The 16,242-nt window shown below is 44.3% G+C and overlaps 1 protein-coding gene across 5 annotated transcripts in view; it reads left to right on the forward strand.

Annotated features, from left to right (window-relative positions):
• The first annotated feature begins 15,582 nt into the window (after positions 1 to 15,582).
• ehbp1 (EH domain binding protein 1) overlaps positions 15,583 to 16,242 on the forward strand; it is a 112,456-nt gene continuing 111,796 nt past the window's right edge. The window contains exon 1 of one of the 5 annotated variants that reach the window (XM_076050783.1): positions 15,583 to 16,055. The gene's annotated coding sequence lies outside the window, so the exon portion shown is untranslated. Of the gene's footprint in view, positions 16,056 to 16,106; positions 16,206 to 16,242 lie in introns of those variants that run through there. The other 4 variants (XM_076050779.1, XM_076050784.1, XM_076050785.1 and 1 more) reach the window with 4 other exon arrangements.

Below are 16,242 nucleotides of genomic sequence, written 5' to 3' on the forward strand. Positions count from 1 at the left end.
TTTCTTGCTGCTAGTAGCTTTATAAGGACTTCCTGGTGGACGTCTCCCAGTTCTGGTCGCTGGAGCCCGGTGTCTGCTGCTATTTCTATCCATCCACGCTCCCCTCGGGTGCTTCACTTGTGACTCAGTTGCGACTCCACGAGTCTCCTCATCATGTTGATTTGAAGTTTGACTCCGGCCGGATTTGTTCTCCTCTCCGCTGTCTCTCTAATCTGGTTATTCGGGCAAACTTCCAAATCAATATCGGCCTTGTTGAAAGCGGGTGACTCTGGATGAGTGGACACACGCTTTGCTTTCAGGAAAAGGGAAGAGTTCCATCTGGGCTCGGCGCTGCTCAGCAGGTCTGGGCTTGGTTCAACGTCTCGGATGGACGAAAATCCACATGCTGTTAAAAAATTCAACTTCAGGTTTCTTTCCGGGTTTTTTTTGTGCTCCTAAAAGTGCATTTCCAGAAAGGAAAAAAAAAACAAAAAGAAGAGTCTGTATATTTGGAAAGGTGTGAGCGTGTGCGTCCATAGCGGCGGCTTTAATGCATGCGCTGCCACTCGTGCACGGGCGCGTGCAGTGAATCCATGCTGTCCAGTGTTGCTCGAGTGACGTGTCAGTATATCCGGGCTGGAAAGTGGCAAGCGGCGAACGACCAGAACCTTCCTGACTTGACGCGCTGGCTCCGCCAGCCCCACTGCTGGTTTTTTAAAAAAAAAAAAAGCTTTTATATCATATTGGTTCCTGTTCTCTGAACCTTTCTTTTTTGTCTTTTTGTTGGAGCAAAACAGCCATAAATTTACAGGATTTTTTGTTTTGTTTTTGTCCAAATGTTTGAAATGATGATGATGAGCAAAAAAAAAAATATAAAAATACATGTGCGTGTGTGTTTATACATACATACATACATACATACACATATATATATATATATATATGTATGTATATATATATATATATATATATATATATATATATATATATATGTGTGTGTATTATATATATGTGTACGTATGTATATATGTATATGTGTAAATATGTATATATGTATATGTGTAAATATATTTATATGTGTATGTATATGCACATATATATACATATATACTGTATACACACATACATGTGTGTGTGTGTGCATATATGTGTATATTGATGTATATATGTATATCTATATATATATGTTTATATATGCATATGTATCTGTGTACTGTAGATTCATACATATATATATATATATATATATATATATATATACATACATACATACACACACACACACACACACACACACACACACACACACGCACGCACGCACGCACGCATACATATTTTGTAGGATTAAAAGCTTTAGATTTTTGCTAACTGCTGTGAGGCTGAAAGGGCTTCTTGTTTCTGTCTCGGCCCTTCTGCCTCGGTCACATGGTCACTCTGCACGCATTGCTGAGGTTCCATCAGGGCTGGAAAATGTCACCCGACGCCTGGAACTCTTAGAGAGATTCCAGATGCACCTTAATGATGACGACCCGTGTCTCAGAGATTTCCAAAAAAAAAAAAAAAAAAAAAAATTAAATTAAAGTGGGTGAGGTGGGGGTTGGGGGGCTCTTGAATGTACGTCTTCTTCTTCTCCCAGGGTTCAAGTCCATAAACAACAACAACTTATTTTTTTTCTGATTTGACGTTATTGAGCAGTATTGATGCACGGAATGATTGGTAGTCACACACCCCGGTCGTTTTGTATGCCTTTTCTTAGAGCTCCCCCTGCTGTTCGGGATGGCGATGTTCCGCTCTGTAAGTTCAATGCGCGTGTAAAACCTCTATTTATTTTTGTTCACGTTTCTGGTCTGCAAAAATTAGAGTTTGTGTTCAGTGTCTCATTCTCATTCCATAGATGATGACAATCAAATGTGTTTTTGTTTTTTTGTTTTTCATTTCAGGCAGAATTATTATTATTATTATTATTATTATTTTATTTTTATTTTTTTTCGCTAAACATCTTCTGAGTTTTTGTCACCCCCCTCCTGAAGGAAACAGAAAGCTGGCACTGATCCAAAGCTGAGGGGTTGTGGAGGTTCTCCATGCTGGTGACTCTCACACCTTCACTGTGTTCTCCCTTCACCTCTTCACACTGACACTCTGTCCAGGTTGCTCACTCACGCACTCAGCGGCTCTGTCTAATGTTTACATGCCTTTAAACAAATTTTGTTTTAAATGTTCACTTCTGCGCGACCGGACGTGCAGAATCTTTGTGCCGTGTGAAGCCTGATGTTCTCCACCGTCTCTCCTCCTGTGCTGCTCCACGCTTTGGAGTTTTATCACCTGTTCTGTTTCTGGAGTTTTTCTTTTCTACCCATCAATTTTCTTCAAAAGGACACCTCATTTCAGGCACACAACAACTTACATGCGTCAGTCAGTGTTTGTTCGTTTCCATTTCGGAGTTCCTGAGCTCCTGCTCTCCTCCGGTGCCCTCAGATTAAAACATCTCCTTCACACGTTGCGACTCGTCACCGTCGGTAGGTTAAAAAAACACGGGACAGTGCAGCAGTCTGAGCAAAATGAGGATTTGTTCACATGATTGGTGACCAGGATGGAATATTTTGGATCAAATCTAGTTGGGAGTATTAATAATGTGGCTAAAGTTAAAGGCTGTTGGAGGCAAATTCTACCAACGCTGTGCTGTCCTGCGCTGTTCACCTGTCAACATTGATGAATCACATTTTCCCCTTTGTGCTTCCCCTTTTTTGTTTTTTTTAGTTCTGTCTGGATTTCTTTAAACTCAACCCAGATACACTTGACTTTGGTCTTTTGACCTGTGTTGCTGCAAGACTTTAACACCCGGCTAACTCCTATATCTGCTCGCTCACTCTGGCACGACAGCTGCACTAGACCCATTACCAAACTTGTGCCTGAATTGTTTGTTTTATTATTGTTGTTAATGTTGTTGTTGTCTGCATCATATGTTCAAGATTGTTTGAGCACCTCAAACAAGATCACTGCTTTAATAGCAAATGACTTGATTGTTTCAATAAAGTTGTATTTTGTTGGTTTTTGTACATCTGGCCTTTCCGTTTTGTGCAACGACATCCTGGGAAATTCTCCCTGGTCCCTGAACCCTGGCCAACAGCCAGATAAGACGCATTAACTCACATTTAGACCTGTGTACAAATTAGTCACCACTTGGCCAAACTGAAGGTCTGACTGTGTGAGTGTGAAGCTCGAACTCGTGCAGTCACGCACAGGCAGGGAGAACCAGAGGTGGAGCCAGAGGGGTGTCTAGGGTGGCGCTGGCTACTCCTGGAATCTGATTGGACACCCCGAATACCACCCCTAAAATTGAATTCTCTCAGGGTGGTCGTTTTATGTTAAAGACCTAGCTAGCACACTTTGCTGGAACGTCAGGTTCTTCCGCTGGCCCCACTGGAGGGGGGGGGGGGGCACGAAGTTCCATGTGTAGTTGGAGCAACTGAACAGCAGAGGGCAGTGGATAGCTATGCAAGATTCAAAAGTGCACAGAGTGATATTTCTAAACTAGACGGAGATATGAAACGTGCACCTGCAGACATCAGAGGTCGAAGACACACACCATTAAAATGTGCATCATGATCAAGTAGCAGGTTTGACTGGAGTTGAACGACGGGGACACGACATTGTTCACATCAGACGCATTCTGGTGATCTCCTAGGCTTCGTCATATTCACATACATTGTCTCAGAACAGACTAGGTGTGTGTGTGTGTGTGTGTGTGTGTGTGTGTGTGTGTGTGTGTGTGTGTGTGTGTGTGTGTGTGTGTGTGTGTGTGTGTGTGTGTGTGTGTGTGTGTGTGTGTGTTCTCTCAATTCATCTCTGGAAGTGATAATTTCCCGTGAGGAGTCCGACCGCATCCTGACTCATGGGATGACATCACCTGCCTGCTGCCAGGAAGTCAGGTTGACGAGACGCCTTGCCTGGCTTCACTTCCTGGAAACTGCTGGGTGGATGGGTGCTTGTGTCACACACACTTGAAATCAACTGATCCACCCGTGTAAAAGTGTACACACACTAGGGCTGCTACTAATGATTATTTTTGTCGTCGACTAATCAATCAATATCCCCCCCCCCCCCGATTAGTCACTATTATCGTCTTTATTTTCACCATCCGTTTTGAACTTCAGTTCAATCTAACTTGCTTCAATCTTCACACGTGTTAAAATAACATACAGAGCATGTATCCGTGACATAGTTATGTTATATTTTTCAACGTAAAATATCATGGGTATATTCAGTCACGATTTTAAGGTTATATTCAATGTTTATCACAGTTTAAACAGAGTTCTTACAACTTAAATATCGAATTAATATGCCCTAAATACAGCAGTTGATAAGTGAAAGTGTATTACAATTCACTAATAAATGCCGTAAAGTACGCATTTACCAAAGTGAATCCCTTTTACAAACCTTGTTCATTGCTTTTGTTTGCTTGTGCGATGCTCGTAGTCTCCCACTGCTGTGAGTTGGTGGGTGTGTCTGTGTGCAGACTGCTGGTCAGAGGAGGAAGTCGCCGACATCAGTCTCTCTTCAGTCTCATCTCAGGAAATAAGAGTGGATGAAAGCCTGAAGATTGTCTGTTTATACGTTGAGCTAAACAAACTGAAATGACAGAGCAGAAGGATGAAAACAACTTTGGGGCTTCTTTACAAGCAACCTATTCTATTTTTTTTTTTGGTCCTATTTCACAATGTGCGAAACTGAGAGTTTTCACTGAAGAATGTGACACGGAGCGACTGAGTCACTGTTTTCTCCTCTAAACCTCCAGTTCAGTTTTTTTCCAGCCAAACCACCAAATCGCAGGAAATTACGCCAAAATTCCACCAACCAGCAGGTTGTTCTCAGATTCTTTCCGTCGCCTATAATGAAAGGAGAATCTGTCATGGATGAGCCTAGTTTCAAACTGCTTTTCAGACATCTCCTTTTTTGTGAATATACATGAAATACATTCCTCGCGTATGACTAAAAAAGGGACCTTTGCAGCTCTTTCCTCCCACAGAAGGGCCTGATGGGGTGGGAGGAGCCACAGACTGTCCCGCTGCTGCAGAGCGTTGTGATGGATGAGCCTCCTCTTGGTTTTTAATGAACACAGCAGCGCTCCGAGCCCCGCCGGTGAATCCAGCTATCGAGGGAGGAAGTGGCGAGAGAGATTTTTAGGGGGAAGAGAGAAAAAATATGAGGAAGTGCGGAGGAAAAGAAAGCAACGCCGACGAAAAGGAAACAGGAAATGTGGTGAAGGACGAACATGAAGGTCCCATATTGTGCAAAGTCCACTTGAGCAACATTTTCTAACAATAATCCGCGTCTCCACCCTGTTAGTGAACTCGACTGCTCAGAGGCCGGGAAGTCCATCCTTCACTTCTTTCGCCTTTACAGAACATGTGCTCTGAATAGAATAGAATAGAATATAGTAATACTTTATTAAAGGAGAAATTTGTGGTATCACAGCAGCAGTAGACACACCAGACAGTAATAGTACCAGTGTTATGTGTGCCAACAGCAGCAACAACACACAGTTCTGGAATTCATCCCTGTGTTTGGCTCCTTAAAAAGCTTCACTGGTGCTGTAATTAAGACAGAGCAGGTGAGAACAGTTTTAGGGTGTGAAAGCCAAGAAACGTCCCATGAAGGCACCACAACACTCATTATCCCGGATCCCGGAGTGCTTGCATATCGCCGCATCTTTAATTTCCGTTCCACGCTGTGATCACTATTGATGTTTAGAATATAAATGCCACTAATCTTTACAATTTCTCTCCTTCTATTTGCCTCCCGACACAAAGCCACTCTCTTATCTTTTCAATTAAGTGCAGCTCTTTGACCCGGCCTTTCCGCGCCCTGATCCCTCCTTCCTTCCCTCCATCCATCCATCCATCTAGATTCTAGACGAAAAGTATAAATGTATTCCTGCAGACAACTTCTCACTCATTTTCAACGTCGCGTCTCCTCCACAGGAGAGGTGCTTTGACGGATGTGGACGTGGCTGATGGTGATCAGGCGTAAACGTTGGCCATTGTCAGCTATTCCAACAGATTCCCACTGTTGTCCGTGGGCGGCCTGTGGGTCAGCAGCCTGCCAGTAAACTGTTGCACAAACTCTTACAAATTCACTTAGAGCCGTCTGGCGTCTGTTTGCAGAAGAAATGAATTGAATTATTGCGATCCAGTTATCCACAAGGCTCCTGTCTGCCCGGCGTAATGGCACGATGACTTGCTGTGCGCTGCCACTCCTCAGGAGGAGCACGAGACCGGCGTGCGCTGCTCATCTTGTACATTAGCACACAAACTGGAAGAAGAGATGAGCATCGACTTAAAGCCACAGAAGGACCTTTAAGGTCCTCCTGTGACTGAAGGTCATAACAGAAAAATGCGGCCACACTCAAAGTGAATTTTAATTTTAATTTTTCCGATGGGAATCTTGAACTTTGTTTGCTTCACTTCCTGATGCTGCTAATGCTGCTCAAACCTAAATTGATTTTGGTCGGCCCCATAGCATTTAGGGACCGATCAAAGTCCTTGCTGCCGCGATGAAAACAGGAAGCTGTGGCAAAAAAAGAAAAGAAAAAGACAAGCTCAACTGCTGCGTAAGGTGACGCAGTTACACTTCGGCAAAGTTGTTGCCAAAGTCCAGTTAGTCTGAATAGTGTCAGTATCTCTCTGTCAGTCTGACTCCGGCTCTTTGTTTTTAGCATCACCTCAGAATCACCGACCGAAACACGCGTTAGTCACCGAAATGGAAGCAGCGTTGCTCACTGATAGAAATCAGCCTCCAGTTAGCAGGAGAAGCGGAGTGCACGAGTGTCGGCCGCCATCTGGTTTCACTTCCCCCCCGAGTGCACTTTGTGACACGTTCTCTAGTCGGAGTCGCCTTTCAGCAAAGAGCAGATCCAACCTTTTTTTTCCCTCCACTTTCGGCACCATCTTATCTGAGGTGAAATAGTCACGTCCCGTCATGTCTGGCGAGGCAACAGCGACTCGACCAGCGTTGCAAAGCATTTCAGCTGACGAGACACTTCAAGGAGACGTAGAAAGCTGTTAAATGTGACCTTTGACCTCTGACCTGCAGCGACAAAGGGAAGTGTCGACCCCAAGGAAACTGAGCGAACCATCTTTAAAAAAAAAAAAAACACCCACACACACACCCACACATCTTTCCCTCATGTGTTGGTTTCCACCGACAGAAGATTCGCCCGCTTAAATTGAGTTTTGGCTTCAAGCTGAACTGGTGAAAATGAGCAGAGACGATGTAAAATAGCTGAATCTAATAATGCGGGACTGCAATGCAGGTTTTTTCCTATCTGATCTTCTATCTGCATCTTTCCAGACGGTTAACAGACATGCGAGACGGATTTGGAACGGCCCACACACCACAAGCTGAGATTCTGTTTTTCAGCGTAGAGGGAGAAGAAAAAAACCAACTTCACCCCCCTGGACAGCTCCAGCCCTGGATCAGTCCGTGTTATTACACCTGCAAGCAATGAAGGGAGGTCTGTGTGTCAAGACTCTCAGTTGCTCTTCAGAGTTTCCTCACCTGACTTATGTTGCTTTCGATGACCCTTTAATTCAAGACTGAAACACTCAAGATCCATTGACTTTTGTTGCTTTTTATTTTCTCTGCAACCTTTTAGTCCCATTTCATTGGTCTCTTGACTTCACTCTCTTCTCCGTAGCTTCTGATGGAGACGCTGCCAAATACGCTTGTGCTTTCCAGCCGTCACTCTTGGCGTCGACATGTATGGAATAGCTAGAGGGAAAACTCCTCATAATAAACTCCAGAGCAAATCAGTTAACTCCACTTTTGCCAATCGCCACGTGTGAGGGTGAGATTAAGACGGCGTGACGCTGCTGCACAGATCAGAGTCTGGGGAGTGAAGACACGTCCCTCAGGCTGCCAACTGTATTGTAGGAAAATTGAATTTGAAGGTGAATTCCTAATCGTCATCACAAAGATTCTTCTTCTCCAACTTTACAATTTGAAGGCCATGTTCGATGCTGGTGAACTGAAACTGGAGGAGTTCACACTGTGAACTTGTTGACCCTGCAAACTGTACCGGAGGACCACAAGCTGAGACATTTCACAACAGCAGAGAAATGGAGAAGAACCGAGGGGATTTTCTGAGATCTGCTTCGGTCTTCTTTGCTTTCACCTACTTTTACTTCTGCAACTTCAACATAGTTTGTTGTGTTTTCTCAGCTCAGTTTTGAGATTCCTTCTTCAATGTTATTCTACTGATGACACAAAACTGAAGCTGCCTTTTTTTTTATGAGCAAACTGTAGATGTCTATATTGCTTTTGAGCTTCTCATTGGTCTGGAAGCAAAAAGAATCGTGACTTTGCTACTAGTCAGTTTGGATCAGATGGAACCTGCAGGAATGAGATGAATCGTTTATAAGCGTACACCGAAGAGTTCTTTTTAGTCCATCCAGATTGCAAACTCTAGCAGCAGAGGAATGTGTTCAATTGTCAGTTGTTCAGGACAAGAAGTCATTATGTTTCTGTGAAAAAATGGCAGTGTTGACCAGAGTGTCCACATCTGGATGCGTTTCTTGATAAGACCCCTGGAGCTGCTGTTAATGTGAGATATTTGTCAAAGTGTCAGGTTTTATTTTCTGGACTGAAAAAGGCTGAGCCAACCGCAGAGCGGCCACACTCATTATGTACATTTGCCATATTGCAATTCCGGTTTGGAGTCATTTTGTGCTTTTCATTTAGTTCATCGTCACGATGAATGCAAAAAATAATGACGCAGCATTTCTTTTGAGGTGCAAATACAGGTTGAAGGTTTGTAAGAAGACAAGGTTTCTGGTTGTACTTCATCATCTTCACTCTGCCGACATGGAGAAGATTTAGTATGGAGAAGATTTAGTATTGAGCGTTAAAGTTTAAAACTTGAACACTGCAACGGCACTGAACCTCAAACCATTCCTCCCAAACAGCACTCAAGGTATTGCAGCAAAATGATCCACGGCTGCCCTGCAGACTTCTTCCAACTTTGTAGCTAAAAGTTGAATTCACTGAGGAGGCAGTAAGAAAAAAATAGGCGATGCGTGCAAAAAAGTTGTTTCAGTTGCCTTGAAGCAAATTCAATAAAGCTTTAAACTTCTCCCACACCAGAATTTCTGATTTGCTTCACCCTGCAAAGGAGTCACAACCGATTCTAAGAGAACTCCGAATCACACACTTTAACCTCAATGGGATGTCAGAAAACACACTCAGATTCACCTCCTCCAGTCCTGGAATAGCAGGAGACACCCAGCAGCATTACCAGTCAGCAAATATAGCAGCAGATGATTGAAACCGCTGATCTTGCAGCACCATTGAAAGGAAAAACTCAGATTAGTCACCTCGTATCATACTGACGATGGACGTGTGCATAAAAATTCCATTGAACATCTTCACGTCACACTGGCCCAGAGTTGAAAACCGTGAAACGACTCTGCTTTTAACATCGTTGTGAGGACTGTTTCCCGATAAGGAAAAGAGCAGCATAGGAGCTCAGGCTGCATTGATTGGGACTCTCGCGACACTGATTAATTTCTTCCTGCTCCCCTAATGACTTCGCTCAGCCACCCGCTGCTAATTAACAGGCTGTTGGGGGGGGGGGAGACATGCGGAAGTGATCCCATCCAGGCTGCCGGTGGAGGCGGGGCCCAGCCGAGCTGACAAGGAAGCCATTCTGTCCTCCGGCCGAGGGACTAATTTAGCCTTTGTTCAGGTTTGTGTGAATGGAAGTGGCGGGTCGTCTCCCGGGGAGGGTAACCGGAGAGCGACCCGTCTGCTCAGCCAACACCACCACCACCACCACCACCACCACCCCACCCCCGCCGTTCACTCATTCATCCGATACTGGCTGACACTCGGTGGCTAATGATGTCACGGCGGCGTGCTGATCTCACGTCGCTCTCAGTGCTTTATCTTCCTCCACCACCATAATACTGCAGGGACCTGATGTCAGAAAGGGCACTGACACCTCCCACCTTTTGGCTCTGCCCACGCTCAAGGAGGTGGGAGGGGGGGCGGGGGGGGGCAAATCTGTGAAAATTCAGACTTAAAATCTCAGCAATCCAGCTGCCTTGCAAGTTCCTGTATTGAGAGAGAAATTTTCTGCTCCTCGGGCCGTTCAAATAAATCAGATCTACTGAACTCAGCAGACGTCGAGGACTTCAAACCCTGACAGCTTGGGTAAACATTTATTTCGTAATCATTGTGGGGGCAGCGGCGGCCGCCGCATATCTGCGAGCCTGTCACACTCAGCATAGTGTGGAAATATGATGTACTGGCTCACACTATCTGCAGCCGGCAGGCCTCGTGTAATCATCGGTCGTGTTTCTCCGGAGGAAAAGTGATTCTTCAGACAGGCTGCAGTGGGTGTGCACGAGTCTCAGCGCCCCGGCTGAATGCGGCATTTAATTACTCGCACACACTCACACAGCGATACAGATCTGGTAACGCCACAGATGAGTATGAACGGGTCATTTGCTCGGGGGTAAAAAAAAAAAAAAAAAAAAGCCCTCCTTCAGCAGGAGGAGATGAAAGTTGTTATTCCAGCCAGAACACATCACCACCGCGTCTGCAGGAACAAAGACTCGCACAAATTGTCTCATCAAACATTTAAATGCGACATTGTGACACGTCTTAAATGTGCGGCAGGTCGAACATGGCTGAATCTCTGCATTGACGTTTCTAAACAGAAACACACGTCAGCTGACCAGTGACTCCAAGATTTCCAAAGAGAAAAATATCAAACCTTTTACAACATGAGGGTTTTGCAACAGCCTTCCTCTCCTTCCGCCTCGTTTCCCGCCACCTGATGTGACGCCACAGTATGTCAGTTGGGAAATGATCTTTGTGTCCTGAAATGAATGTTGGCAGCACCTGGCCGGCAGGTGCCAGCTTGTTGCTGTCAGTCAACAGAGGGCGTATCGGAATATTTTTTACAATCGCAGTGCCAGTGTCCCTTGTGACTGCATTTTTTCATTTCATTATTATCAATAGCTTTTTGATTGCTGATGGTTAAAGATATGTCCTTAGTTTACTTCACTTTCAGACGGCCCCATATTCTACTCATTTTCAGATGTTTTATTTTCCACCCTGGGCTCCAGTTGTGCAGTGTGATATCATCAGTTATCCCGGAAAAAAAAAAAAAACTCTGGAAAACAGAGAACTTAGCCCTCTGACTACAGCCTGCAGCTAAAAGGCTGGTTCCCCCTCCTCCTGAAAAAAAAATGATGCTTTGTTTCACCTTCCACCTGTTTGGAAGGGGACAAACAAAGGGTGGTCACAGAGCGCAGAGCCAACACCTGGTGGGGAGATGCTGTCACTAGGGGTATTCCTAGGTTGTCCTTTGTGACATAATGAAGAGCTGATTTCCAGAAAGAAAATGGACAAAATTTGTAAAAGTAAAAATAAGATAATAATAACAAGAAAATGACTGTTATGTCCTGCAGTTGTTGGCGCTGTCACCATCACTACTGTGTGGAACCAAACTGAGATGATCGACAATAACCTCTGCCTGCACATGGCAAGAGCCAATCCAAGCACTCTGCAGAAATGGCAATTAAAACTGCATTTGCAGAGTGAGATACGCATCAAATCCATATTTAACCCAGTTGTGGCCTGCAATGGCAGCGGTCCAAGACAGAGTGACCACGCCCTTCATCAATCTGGGAGTCTTAGTCATGCATCTCAGAAGAAAAGAAAAAACGCTGCGGCTTCCTGTAAGCGAGCTCGAGCAGCAGATACAAGCCGACATGAAACGACTCAAAGACGGAGATGCTAATCTGAAAGCTCGGCACTCACATCTCCACAGGGAGACGAGCGAACTGACGGATGTGTGACGGAGTGCCTCGAGCCGCTGTCGGAGAGATTTTTATCACACACCTTCATGTTTAGTTGTTTTTTTTTTTTTCTAAACTGATATGAGATAGGTCTTTTTGAAGTCATCCTCTGTCGGGTCTATTTCCATCTGCTGGCTTCGCTCAGTTTAAGTAACGTGCCCATGTTCGTTTTAATGTACTCCACCAGGTAAAAGGCACAGAGGCATAAGATTTATCACAGATCACAAAGAGAGTCTAGCTTGTTATTTTTTTTTTACTCAGACATAGCAAATTATTCTATTTTTGTTGTTTGTTGCACATGCTAAAATCTAAATAGTCATGACTTTCTAAACAGCAAATGACATGTGAGGAAATAATATATACATACACTACCAGTCAAAAGTTTGGATTCACTATCTAATGCAATGTTTATCTTTACAACTTTCTACATTGTAGATACATACTGAAGGTATCAAATACATGAACAAGATACATGTAACTACGCAGCAAAGAAAAACATGTTAAATAACTCTAAATGTGCTTTTTATGAAAGGTGGCTACTTTGAAGAATTTCAATATAAAACGTGTTTGAGTTACACTTTTAATGTTTTCTACATAATTCCATGTGTGTTCATATGTATTTTTGATGCCTTCAGTGAGAAACTGCAATGTCAATAGACATGAGAATGAAAGAAAAGATATTAAATTCATAGGGTGTATCCAAACTTATGACTGGTCGTGCATATGTATACTCATTGCACAGCGTCTTCCTTAATCACTCAGGTGAACCAACTCTGCGCTTGGATTTAATGGTGAGGGAGAGAAAGGAGAAGTGTCAGTGAAGTGCGTGTTGACTGTAACACGATGGAAAGCAACAGATTCAAGAGGTGTCGCTCGCTCTTGTTCAGCAGCCCGTCGCACAATAGTGTCAGCGGTGGCACTCCTGATTATCTGTGCTCCGGCAGAGTGTCCTCGGACCCACTCGGTGTATATCTAAAGGACTCTGCTTTGTTAACAGGTCTTTTCAAGTGTCCTGACACCCTCGGCCAGGATCTGAGCACTGACTGAGAGAGCTGGCGCAGATCCTGGAGGACCTGTTTTTGTTGGCCGTCCACACACGCTGAAAGAAATCTGGGGTGAAACTTTCACTCTCTTAGGAATTAGGATGGAGCGGAACCTGTGAAAGGCCCTCGCTCAGGACCACGGAGCAGGTACTGAATGTGTTTGTGCTCTCAAAAAGCAGGATTTTATGCAGCAGCTGCGGCGGTGGCTGGCATCATGTCCTCTGAAAGCCTTTTGTAGTCGCTCCACCAGCAGGAGAGAAATATAGAAGCACAGTTTAGCCAAATTGAGAGTGGGACAGATCTTAGTGGTGTTTTGGATGGAGAACAATGCATTTGCACATGAAACAATTCCCCGGTGAAGGCTCAATGTTGCCAGAATGATTAGCAGAACAAATGTGTTTTCGTGTGATTTTTACTGTTTACTGATTTTTTTTTTTTTTTTCTTGCTGAGATGCTTTCCTGGAATTGTGTTGCACTAATAAGCCCATCAAAAATGCATAGATTTTACATTAAAAACTCATTAATAGGAACCAGAGAAGCCAGAAAAAAATCTCTGCGCTTCCAGGAACCATCCACGGTTATCAAGGGAGCAGCACAATAGTTCTTTCCCATTTTAGATGTATTATTGTTTGTGTGTGCGCTCTGTGGGTGTAACTTCAACAACTTCCATCTGAACGTGACGCCAGATTACACATCCTCCGCATCCTGCTGCCCTTTGTGTGCCTCGATCCTGACCTCCCTCACTGAAACATTACCAGGGACGCAAATAGTGTCATTTACCGTCACATCAAAGCATTCCTCGACACGTGAAGGGGGGGGCGCTCTGCCATAGTAAAATGTGGGCCGGCGGCGCAGAGCAGCAGGATCAGCTGCCCCCCTGCTGGCAAATCGCCTCTGACCCCAAAACCCAAAGTGTTCTCTGTTAACAAACACCCGACAGATTAACAACGATCTGAAAATCTGCTTTGTGCCGCGCGTGGAGGAAGACGTGATCGGCAAACTCCCAAGTGTAACTAACAGCAGAATATTTTGTTTACACCCACGGGCACAGATATCTTCATTATGTTGTGAGGTTTCCACAGTATCATGACGAGTGGATTTTAAATGACATAAATGATTGTCAATAGTGTATTAAAAACTGGAGCATTAATACAATGTGTATTTTGTATTCAATTCCCAAACGTCAGTAGATTTTCTGGGCTTTTAAACAGTTTTGTCAATGTAATGTATTTCTACTGCAGTATAGTTAACCCAGGTCAGACCAAGTTCCCTTTAAAAAGAAAACGACTGAGGCAAATAAATCAAAATCCGGAGTCTCCGCGGCATTATGTAACCCTCAGCCACATACACAGGATATGCTATTAATTTCCTGTTATTGCGCCCATATCTCTTCTTTTTATGGTGATTTTTTTTTTTTTTTTTGATACACAGCCTCACGCATGGCCCATCCCTCCGCAGTGTTGGTCTCCACCTTGCTGCTCCCCTGCTATGCATTTACAAGCCTTTGTTGGCTACAGCGAGAGTGTGAGAAGGATGTGTGAATGCGTCTGTCTCCTGTGTGTGAAGGAGGGCGGTGGCAGGAGGCGGGGGTGGGGGTGGGGGGGTATTGATTTCTGATGGATAGAAGGTGTTTTATTTCTCCTTTACATGCGACAAAAGACCCCCTGACACGTAGACCTAAGAGGTGAACACTCACTATTAAATGTGCAATGAAAAAAGACCAGGCAATGAAAGTCTCTCACTGGAGACTCTCAGGATGATATTTGATACCCTTGTGTCCCAAATGTGAATAACTGTTTTCATCTGTCAGCTATTTCACCTCAGGATTTTTTTTTTGATAAGCCACAGTCTTTGCGCATGTATAACTTTGTTCTGTTCAATATTTTTGAATAATGTATACCATGGGGGAAAAAAAACATTGCAAGCAGTCCAGCATTGTATGGTGTATTTAGGAGATGAGGCATTGGCAAGACTGAGCTTGAAAACATTTTATCTTTGCAGAGATTGGATGTCTTGTGCGAACGCACGGAAGCTTTAAATCTACCAAGGATCTGAAAACAACGTGTAAACAGATTTGGAACCCCACCAAAGCCTGGTGGCCAAGCAGGGGGCGTTTCTTTGGTCGCGGGTCTCCCCGGCGGCAGGCGAGATGATGGAGCGATGGAGCTCTGTGAAGCTGCCAGTATGCGCTGTATGTACAAGCGGAAGTGGTAGGATTAGCCTTCAAAACAAAATCAGCTTTACAGTTAAAATGAACATGCACTACCTGTCGAAAGCTCATTTCATGGTTTTTCTTTCATTATGATAACTATTTACATTGTAGATTCTCACCGAAGGCATCAAGACAATGAATGAACACATTTGGAATTGTTGACTTTAAAAAAATATATAATAATCCACCTTTCTATATCACGCTTCTGAAAATATATTGGGTCATTTAAAAATGTTTTCTTTGCTACATAGTTCCACACATCTTGCTAACAACAATGTAGAAAGTAGGAAACAAAAAAAACGTTTTGACTGGTAGTGTAAGACCACTCAGGTGAATTTCGTTCGTATAATCATCACTTGCACTGAATAAAATCAATTTATTCAACAGAAGTGTTGACCTCGTTTGGGTTCGATTTCGTCCCATCGCCACTTAGTGGGGATCTTATTTTCTATGCCGCTAATAGGAAACGTGGAGAACAATAGCTAACTTTGCGCCCATCACGTCCGACCGTCAAACTATCGGTTACGTTTAAACTACTTTGCCGGTTGACCACTTGTGTTACGACCTGGCTGAGCCTGGTTTTTGGCAGGCGCTCAAATAAAATGTCCTGTCTAGATTAAGCTGGTCTAGACGCCTTCCAGCAGGAGCTTACCTGCGGAGTAAATGTGTCGGGAGGTGGGGGGGGAGAAAGCAACGGTTTCCGCTCAAGCGGTGTTGTGATGGTTAGCTACTAGCCTAGCAGCGCGGCTAACTGTGCGAATGTGTGTGTGCTATGGCTTCGGCTGCTGGTGGTGGTACTGGTGGTGGTGTTGCTGCAGCAGCAGCAAAACAAGGCAATAATTAGCTCGCAAGCGGGCTAGTCTCTGGCTGTCGGCTTCTTGTTTGCTCCGGACTGGCCTTCCCTCCCGTTCTGGCCACTCTCTACCCTACGGATAATGCGTTGCGTGACGCCGTAAGGTGAGTGTCATACAGTTAAAGTGAACCCAGTTTCCCCCCCTCTTGGTTAAGTCGCTAGCCTAGCAGCAGCTGAATCATTCCGGTTAGCGGTAGAGCGAGCAAGCGACGGCTCGGACTATTCCCCGGATCCAGAGGCATTCCACAAAATATGTAATGTTTACAAGATCGCTGTTTGTGAGTGTCAGTT

This window comes from Nelusetta ayraudi, unplaced genomic scaffold, assembly GCF_046127955.1.
Source record: "Nelusetta ayraudi isolate G7.1 ecotype Tasmania unplaced genomic scaffold, CSIRO-AGI_Nayr_v1 ptg000130l, whole genome shotgun sequence".
NCBI classification, from domain to species: Eukaryota; Metazoa; Chordata; class Actinopteri; order Tetraodontiformes; family Monacanthidae; genus Nelusetta; species Nelusetta ayraudi.